This window comes from Oreochromis aureus, linkage group 17, assembly GCF_013358895.1.
Source record: "Oreochromis aureus strain Israel breed Guangdong linkage group 17, ZZ_aureus, whole genome shotgun sequence".
In the NCBI taxonomy this organism is placed as follows: Eukaryota; Metazoa; Chordata; class Actinopteri; order Cichliformes; family Cichlidae; genus Oreochromis; species Oreochromis aureus.
The window spans coordinates 39889668-39900007 of NC_052958.1; the positions used below are offsets into that span (position 1 = coordinate 39889668).

At 46.2% G+C, this 10340-nt stretch overlaps 1 pseudogene; it reads right to left on the reverse strand.

Moving 5' to 3' along the window:
- Window positions 1-680: 680 nt before the first annotated feature.
- On the reverse strand, window positions 681-10340 carry LOC116321559 (annotated as a pseudogene).

Here is a 10340-nt window from a genome sequence, read left to right on the forward strand (position 1 = left end):
TGTGCATGGACTGGCACCTGCCTACATCTTTGATCTGCTACAGCCTTATGTCCCTAGCAGGTCTTTGAGGTCATCTGATCTGGGCTTACTTGCTATAAAAAAAATACTAAGAGGAGGACTAAGGGTGATAGAGCTTTTGCCACTGTGGCCCCTAGACTGTGGAACTCTCTCCCCCAAGCATTAAGAACTGTGGACTCAGTAGCTGTTTTTAAAACACAACTCAAAACTGACCTTTTTAAAACTGCTTTTGGTTAATTTTTTGCCTGTTTTATTTAGTCTTTTTAAATCTTTTTATGACTTGTAATTTTATGTGCAGCACTTTGTGATTCTGTCTTGAAAGGTGCTATATAAATAAAACTTTATTTATTTATTAAAACAGGACCAATTGCGACACAAAACCTCTCGCACACTAACACAAACTCTTTATACAGATACAGAGCTTTACATGTATAAATAAGGCAGACAAAAATGCATAAAACACAAGCTATCAACAGATTGTTGGTGGACAGCATGTCACTTTATTTTGGTTTTATCTTGTTTCTTTTTGGTGTAGCCTCACTAAACAAAATGTTTATAAAAATGACCACTTTTATTATGAACACTGGCTCAAAATCCACCGTCAGTGATAAAGAGTAGACATCAGAAGCAAAGTTCTGCCGACATCATCACACCTCCCACCCTCAAGTGGAGGTGGCGGAGAGGAGGCACTTGGAGTTTCGGTCGAGAAAGTGTCCGTGTGACTGAGTCCTGTCCCAGCTCTGCTTCAAGGTCTGTCGGTCCAGCTTGTTGAGGGCCTGAGAGCAAAGACGGATATCCTGGACCAGCTCTGACAAACTGTCCAGGTCTTCACTCTCCCAGGGGCCAGAGACCTGACAACCTGCAGGTTAAGCAACAAAGAGACATTTTATTTCATATCCATAATTTCCATTTTTCCCCCTATAAATATTTGACATCCAAATGTAGCCTATTAGCTAGCATCCAGTAACGTTTTCTGCTCCATAAAATGGAAAATTAATTCACAACTAATCAGTTTTTGTTTTTGTTTTTTTATCTTTAAACCACACTTCTATATTGTAATGTCTGTGTGTGTACTCATCAAGCAACACCTCTGTGCATACATACTAAATGTTCAAACTTAGAAATGTGTCAAAAGGAAACAGACGCACAGCAAGACACAAACTGTTGCCAAGTACAACTTTGCACAGGTGATAAAAACATCAAATATCATCAAATTGTGAATTAGTGTGAAACGGTGAATCTAAGAATAGCTTTAGAAAGAAAAAGGAACTCCATGGAGTATCTCCAAGTTCACACATATGCATACCTTTGAGGTTTAGAAGTGTCGACGGGCCTCTCTGACAGACGCCAGGATGTTGTGAAGTCCCGCTGATGTAATAGACAGATTTCCTGACAGATTCAGACTCACCAGTGTGGGACACGACGAGAGGCACCTGTGAAATAATAATAAAAAGCCCAACAGGCCAGTAAAGAGTGACAATTTAAATAAAGGCAAAGCCCTAACAACATGAGTAATAACTGAGCCGTAGAAATGACGCCCTCACACACAAACATCGCCAAGGTAGCTACACTGCTGTCTGTCAGCCCATTTGCAGCAAGGCTCAGAGAGTAGGGCTGGGTATCGTCACTGATTTCTAGAATCGATTCGTTTCCGATTCACAAGGTCCCGAATCGATTCGATCCACGATTCGATTCGATTCAATTCTATTTAAATTTGGGAAATTTTGACAGTCAGAAAAAAGGAAGCTGACACACCCAAGACTTTATCAAAGGTGTGAGCGTCACAGCAGATGCCTTTGTGTCAAAGTAGCTGAAGATAAAACACAGAAAAACATGAAGGTGGTTTTCCTGGCCTGGGATTTTATAAAAATATTCTGCAGTACATCAAAAACGAAAGAAAACCATTAATCAACATATGAACGTTACCTCTGACGTTACAGCGGTTTTATTAGAGACATGGCTGAGCGTTTTGCATAATTTTAAAAAGTTTAAATTTGTTCAGTATTGAACAGCAGAAATTAGGTTTTCTTGTCCGAGGTCATTTAAGTGAAAAAAAGAAAAAGAAAAGAAAAAGACAGCAGCCGACAGCGCTGTAAACAACGGTAGACCTGTGCGTAACAAGCAAGCGAATAATGCAGAAAACAGATTTTTAGACGGGAAACTGTTCTTGAAGTACAGAGAGAGAGAGAGAGAGAGAGAGAGCTGTGCATGAAGTGTGATTTTTATCATGGTGGAAGCAAAACAGGAAAAGTCAGAGTGAATTCGTGGCGATGTTTATGTGAGCGTGGTTTGGATCTTCTTTTGCTGCTGGTTCGGTCAATATTGTTTGGAGAGATCAAACTAACAGCTTTAGAATCAGCGCAAAAGGCGTGAACACAGGCGCGGACCATGAAACATCAGAATCAGCGAGCTGTCGGCTTTCAGCCTGTGGTATATTGTAATAAGCAGCAGTTATTACTACCTCCCACTCGTAGGTGGCGCTGGTGTATTGTATGTGTTTGGGTTTTCAGTGTTGGTAGTAAAAGTTCGGACCTCCACCATTGCCTTGTCTCAGTCCCTGTGCTTTATCAAAAGTTGGCCTTGGCATAACCCACGTTAAACTGGCAGTTGGAGCAACACTGCATGAAGTCACAACATGGTGTCAGAAGTCGGCGAGACCGTGTGAACAGGGACCCGGCGTGAGTAAAAGCTAACTGTGGATTAGCTAACGGTGAGCGCTGCTAACGGCATGGAGCAATTCAGGCCACCATCGCCGCTACTGCTCACGGCAATTTATCTGAGACCTGGCGCGGGTGGGAACAACGATTCAGACTATATATGACTGCTACGGTGCGCTGGAGAAAGATGAAAAGGTTAAAACAGCCATTCTTCTCCACATTATCGGCGAGGCGCTTGAAGTGTATAACACACTCACGTAACCCGGCGGGAGGCGCTAGCTATGGAGGACATTCTGAAAGCGTTTAAGGAATACTGTAGTCCACAAAAGAGCGTTGTCTTTGGCGCCATACATTCTGGTGCGTACCCAATGTCAGCAGGTGTAACAGTGGACAGATATGTCACAGAACTCCGTCAGAAAAGTAAAAGTTGCGAGTTTGGGGTCAATGAGGATGACATGATCAGGGACAAATTGGTGTTCAGCATAAATGATACAAGACTAAAGAGATTGCTTGTGACAACGACCTCACGCTGCGCAAGGCGATAGAAATATGCAGATCAGCAGAGGTGGCCAAGTCACAGATTCAGGCTATGCAGTCAACAACTGCAGCCGAGACACGTCGGTAGATGCATTAAGGAAAACGCCAGGATACATTAAATCAGGACACAGTAAAACAAACCGAACAACGACAAGCAAGCGACTTGTCACAAATCTGACAACAAACACGGCGCCCGACAGTGTCCAGCCTATGGGGCAACATGCCACAGGTGTGGGAAAAATAACCATTTTCAAAAGTATGCCGGCGGGCGCAGAAAAAGTAAAATACAAGAAAACAAAGACTATTAATAACATTGAGACTGATGGGGACTCACTGTACATAGGTATGGTGTGCAGTGACAAGCACCAAACTGGAAGGTGCACGAAAGTGTAACAATCGGGGGCGCATCAGTCACCTTCAAGCTGAACACAGGCGCGGACGCAAATGTGCTCCCAGATCAGTTTACAACAAGTTACCAGGGATGCCTCGGTTTACAGCCCACGAAGGCGGCACTCATAGCTTTTGGTGGGGCCGCATACATGTAGATGGTGTGGTGTCTCTTGAGTGTGAAGCAAGGAAGCACAGGGCTGTGTTTGATTTTCTTGTGTCGGATCATGCAGATAAACCCGATCCTAGGTGGGCAAGCTTGTGAGGAGCTGCATCTGGTGAAGCGAGTTGAAGCCCTTGCCTTACCATCCGCTGTGCGAAACTAGCCAAACCACCTTCTACCAAGGAAGAGCTTGTGGAGATGTATGCTGATGTGTTCACAGGCTTGGGTGAGTTCCTGGAGTCCACCACATACACACTGGCCTTAAGCGCAACACCTGTGATTCATGCCTGCAGGAGCGTGCCCCTCTCCATAATGGGCCCGCTGAAGCAGGCGCTACAGGACTTACAGAACAGAGATGTCATAACGCCTGTCAATGAGCCCACAGATTGGGTCAACAGTCTTGTCGCCACACAGAAGAAGAAACGGAACACTAAGGGTGTGTTTGGACCCTTGTGATCTGAACCAAGCAGTTAAGCGCCAGCACTACTCCATTCCACACACGAGGGGCGTTGAAGCAAGCTAGCAGGAAAATCCATCTTCACCATATTGGATGAAAAAGGCGGATACTGGCAGATCAAGCTGGATGAGCCGTCATCGAAGCTTTATACCTTTAATACACCTTGGGGCGGTATCGCTTCCTCCGGCTCCCATTCGGGATCAAATCCGCTAGCGAGGTTTTCAACAAAAAGTTGCGAGACTTTCGGCAGCATTCCTGGTGTATTTATCATTGCAGGCGATATGATAATTGCAGCTACGTCAGAAACACGAACACGATGAAATCCTGCAGAAGGTCATGCAGAAAGCAAGAGCAGCTAACGTGAAGTTTAACAAGGACAAAATTCAGTTCAAAGTTGACACGGTGAAATACATGGGCCATATCATCACAGCAGCTGGGCGAAAGCAGATGCTTCAAAGATCAAAGCTATTGTCGACATGCCGACTCCGGAAGACAAACAAAGCCTTCAGCGTCTGCTGGGAATAGCGAAGTTTTGGCACAGTACATCCAAAATGAAGCATCACTCACAGCACCTTTAAGACAGCTACTCAAAAAGGACACAGCGTGGCAGTGGCAGCCGCACCACACAGCAGCGCTACAGATGCTCAAGGCGGCGCTCACACAAGCACCAGTGTTGAGATTTTATGACTACAAGAAACCCTTAACATTGCAGGCCGATTCTTCAAAAGATGGGCTGGGCGCATACCTACTACAAGAAGGGCAACCTGTGTGCTATCGTCACGAGCACTCACAGACACAGAAAAAAGGTATGCACAAATAGAAAAGGAGCTGCTAGCCATTGTGTTTGCCGCTAAGCGATTCCACCAGTATGTCTATGGAAGACCAGTGACCGTGCAGTCTGATCATAAACCCCTGGAGGCGATAATCGTGGCCGCTATGCAAGGCACCAGCAAGGTTACAAGGAATGCTGCTGCAATTGCAGAGATATGATCTCACCGTCACATACACCCCGGCAAAGACATGTTCATAGCCGATGCACTTTCACGAGCCACAACCACTGGTGACAACGAGAATGTGAGTGAAGACACAAATGAAGAAAGAGTTGTGTATGCTCTGGAGGCCACAGCAGCGTTGGTGAAAAAACACTGAGCAGCCTGAGAGCGGCGGTTGCAGCAGATGGCGTGCTACAAGCTGTGCGTGAAAGGCACCTCAGCGGATGGCCAGCCAGAAGGAAGAGTTTAGACAGAACACTCCACAGCTACTGGCCTATGAGAAACAACATCAGTATCCACGATGACATTATTATGATAGGGGACAAGATTGTAATACCCCAAAGCTTCAGACAAGTGATCCTGGAGAAGTTGCATCTCGCTCACCAAGGTGTACAGCGCACAAAAGCCAGAGCAAGAAGAGTACTGTACTGGCGGGCATGTCGCCGCGATATAGAGACTATGCTTGAGAAGTGTGAACAATGCCAGCAAATGCAGCCAAAAGAACCAGGCCGAGCCGCTTCTTCCACATCAGATTCCAGAGCTGCCATGGATGAAAATCGGAGCGGACATCTTGAACTGAGCGGTCAGTCGTATCTTTTGTTAGTTGATTATTTATCAAATACCCAGAAGTTCTTAACTTACCTGACAAAAGCGGCACACTCTGTGATTCAGAAGATGAAATCAGTCTTATAAACACGGAATTCCCAAAGAGATAGTGGCGATCATGTTCCATTTGCCAGCTACGAGATGAGATCGTTTGCAGCATCCTGGGAGATAAAACTAACCTTCTCAGTCCGGCTTTCCTTCTTGAATGGAATGGCGGGCGAGCCATAAAGACTGTTAAACATGCACTTAAAAAGCGGTAGCGAACTGGAACAGATCCACATCTAGTGCTGTTATCTCTGAGAACACTCAGTCACAGGACTGAGTGTGTCACCTGCACAAATGTTGATGGGACGGGTTCTCCGCAGCACACTGCCATGCGCCAGTGCTGTGTTGAGACAGTCAACCCCACAGAACATTCCAGATAAGGTGCGTGGACTGCAGTCAAAGCGGACCGCTTTGATCAGCATGCAAGACCATTGCCTGTTTTGACCTCAGGCGATACTGTGCACATGCAAACACGGCGCGGTTGGGAGCCAGCTGTTGTAGCACATCGGCGAGAGGAACCACGCTCCTACGCTGTGCAAACACCAGAGGGTGAGGTGCTCAGGCGGAACAGGAGACATCTGAGGAAAATACACCCAAGTCTGTTTAAGGATACATCCATGGACCCAGATGATCTGTCTGAACACACCGAAGAGCCAGTTGCGCCATCAGCAAGTGACACTCCACAACACCCTCGTCCTGCAAGTATGGACAATACACCCACATGCTACACACGCGGTGGCAGGGCAATGTCGCCCCCTGCCAGGTATAGAGACTAAGTGATTTGGAAACTTAAAATCGCTCTACCCGTACCTGAGTTGTTGTGCACAAGTTAGATAACTGTCTTGTTGAAAAAAGCGAAATATGTCATGTTTCATATGTTCATTTGACATGTCTCATCAATTTGTCACGTGTTAAGTCTGTTTCAAAATACTGCACTGATATGTATTTGCATTGTTCAGGTGATAGGCAATCTAAGGTGTGTTTGACCTAATGTCCCATGAATATAATATTGATAATGTTCCTGCGGTTTAAAGGGTACATTCATGTTACAAGATATTGGAGTTAAGAGGTTGTATCCTTATCTCGGAAAGGAAGGATGTGGTATATTGTAATAAGCAGCAGTTATTACTACCTCCCACTCGTAGGTGGCGCTGGTGTATTGTATGTGTTTGGGTTTTCGAGTGTTGGTAGTAAAAAGTTCGGACCTCCACCATTGCCTTGTCTCAGTCCTCTGTGCTTTATCAAAAGTTGGCCTTGGCATAACCCGTTAAACTGGCAGTTGGAGCAACACTGCATGAAGTCACAACACAGCCCCGACCGTGTCCGTGCAGTTGTTGTGCCAAAAAGTGATTGTCTGCCAGAAAGTGACTGCCGTCCGCGGGAGCGCGCACAGCCGCTTAAAGCTGCAGCGCCCGTCGGGTGAGAAAGGCGACATCTCACTGATTCTGATCCGCGGGTCCGCGCTGTGTGTTTACATCCTTGTGCAGAATCCGTGTACCTGCTCTCATTTACTGTTTTGGCTGTTTGGTGGTTGTTGAAATTTTGAGAGTTTTCACCTGAGATTCTGGCGTTTCGGGCAAAATAAATTTATATTAAAAAATCGATTCAGGATTTTAATGAATCGATTTCACGTTATCCAAGCCAGAATCGATTTTAATCGATGAATCGATTATTAAAACCCACCCCTATCAGAGAGCACTCGTCCTGCAAAAACACAAACGTCTTAACGTGATTGCACAGTTATATCTTTAGACAATAAATGACATTGCATGATTTTTGCGTGCACACCTGTGACAGGACTTTGGCGAGGTGTTCCAGTGCCGGGTAATCAGCAGGCCCTCTGCGGACAGCCAACAGGTCCACGTGTGTGAGGCAGTGGAGGGGCAGAGTCTTTAACACCAGCTCAAAGCCGGTGGAGCCCAGGGGATTGTGGGACAGGCACACTGCTTTCAAATGGCCTGTGCCTGAAAGTTCAGAAGATATAAATCAGTGTAGTTGCAGTTTTGCTTATGGGTGGGAGTTCAGTGAAGCTTAAGGTTTCAGTCAGCTGCTTGTCACCTGTGAGCGCGCCGGCTAGCAGCAGTCGATGCTGCTGAAGGAAACGAGCAGTGAGGCCGGAGGCCTGCAGAGACAGCTTGGCTAGCACAGGGCAGCAGGACAGCAGACAGGACAGAGACTCAGACACGCCGTCCCCAGTGGGTTCATACTGAGGTCCAGCTCCTCCAGGCGCTTTGGTGGAAGCGAGCAGAAAAAAGCAAGCGATCGCGAGCCAATCCTCTTTGACAGATATCATTGATATGAATCAGGTTAGCTTGTTATTATGATCTAAGGGCGTTATTAAGACCACAGGTAGTTCAATACAGGCTAGAAGGTCAACCTGGAGCTGCCAAAATTGGCGAGCTGAGGCCCTTACTGGGAATGCAGGTGCAGTCTGTCCCTTTAAAGCATTAACAGCCTTCTCCAGCCCGTCCCCTGTAATGCAGTTGGCGGAAATGTCCAGCAGCTGCAGGCGAGGCATGGTGGCGTTGTGGCAATCAGCTCAGGGAGAAGGTCGTCAGACATACGGTTTCAGAAATTCACAGCTCGGTGAGGCTGGCCTGAAGTTTTAGGGCACGGAGGAGGCGGGCCGAGGAAGGCGGCCAAACCCAGGCCACACACTGACACGGAGGAACCCGGTCCTGAACCTCACATAGCCGGGAGACACGCTTGTTCTCATCTACAGGCACAAAGAGGCGGTGTTTCATAACAGAATACAAAAATGCACATGTGTGCGTTTTATAATGCGTTTGCTCTGTGTTGCTCACCCACTGCCAGACTTTGACAGGCCTTCTTGTATCGCTCAGGGAGAGGAGGGAGATCCCACGAGCAAACTTCAGCCAGAACCTGCAACACAAACCCATCAGTTATCCTGCACTGGTGCTGGAAAGTGGCGCCAAGTTTCAATCCCAAAAACTGTGAATCCTTGATGTCCCTGGAAGCTGGCTCCAAAAGCAAGTCAGCATCCAGTCTGCTAATAGAAATGGTTCTAATATTTATATTTTCTCAGATTGTAGTTTCTCAGGCAGCTTGTTAACATAGTCAGCCCTTCACCTTCTAACCAGAATCATACAGTCTGAAACCTGCACGCCTCATCTGGGTAAGAAAAATGAAGTCATTGTGGAAGGACCTAGAACCTCCATTCCTTCTATCTGTGGTTTCAAAAAGACCTCTGTGTCTATGAGGAAGTCTATTACATGAATTTGGTCATACTGTGCCTAAGAAAAGGAGTATGCTCACTGGCTGACATGCAAGCTGTTTCATAGTCAGAGCCGTCGTCTTGTCACTGTTTCTTTTCTTTTTTTTTTTTAACCCAAGATATAGCAGCGGTGACAACATTTGTCTTAAAGACTCGAGATCAGACTTCATAAGCCAATCACGGTAGTCTTCAGCATCTCTTAAATTGTCTGTGGTCCAAGTTTGGTCACTTCTGGCTCTCCTCAGTGTGACCTCACCTCTTCATTTGTGTGCAGGACGGCCAGCAGCCGGTCCTGCGGGGAGAGCAGGGCGCCTTCTTTCTGCAGAGAGAGACGAGGCAGGAGGCCACATTTCTGGTAGTAACGCTGAGCTGCCTGCTCACACAGCCACGACACAGTGCAGGAGTTGGCCTCACTGGGATGCAGAGCACTGGGAGGTGACTAAACAGAAATAAAAACTGATGCCCAAAAATACCCAAAACAAAACACTATGCCAATCAGATTGAGTAGTACGTGAAAATAAACCCCAAACTTAAAACTATTCACTGACCTTTGTGGATTTGTTGTCAACTCTCAGTAGAAAGACAAAGCAGAGTCTGTGGAGGGATCAGAAAGTCTCATTTACTTCCACATTCATCACTGTTCAAAATGAATCATAAATGAAGACACATCATCTTCAAGTTATATCCCCCAGTGACACTGAATTATAGTTACTCTCTCACTGAGTCTGCGTTTCCCTGAATAATTCATGTGTAGTCTCACTCTGACTATCACCTTTTCACACTTGGAGTGACTTATTCACAATCACTGTGTTGTGTGTATTTCCTTTGGGTTACTCCATCCGTAACTAACAAACAGCAAAAGAGCATTCCACTTCTGACCTGAGTGTGGATAAGGAGAGGTGGTGGCGGTGTGTCTGATCTCGAATCGTCATCATCTGTAATGGTGGGACTGTGTGACCGGTTGACTTCTTTTTTCCCCCCCAATCTGGCCAATCCTGGTATCTGAGTCATTTTGACCTGGAGAGGCTTCCCCAAGCTGTTCTTTCTCTGAGAGAGACCTCTATGGACAGGGAGGAAACTGCAGGTCCTGAAAGAAAAAGGGCACAACAAGCTAGAAAAGTGGGAAAAGCAAGAAGAAGAAAAACCAAACAAACCCAGACTAAATACCTCTGCAGGCTGTGTCCGAGTTCAAATGCTTGTTTTCAATTCCAGCTGCAGAAGATAAAGCAGTTTCCTCTACTTT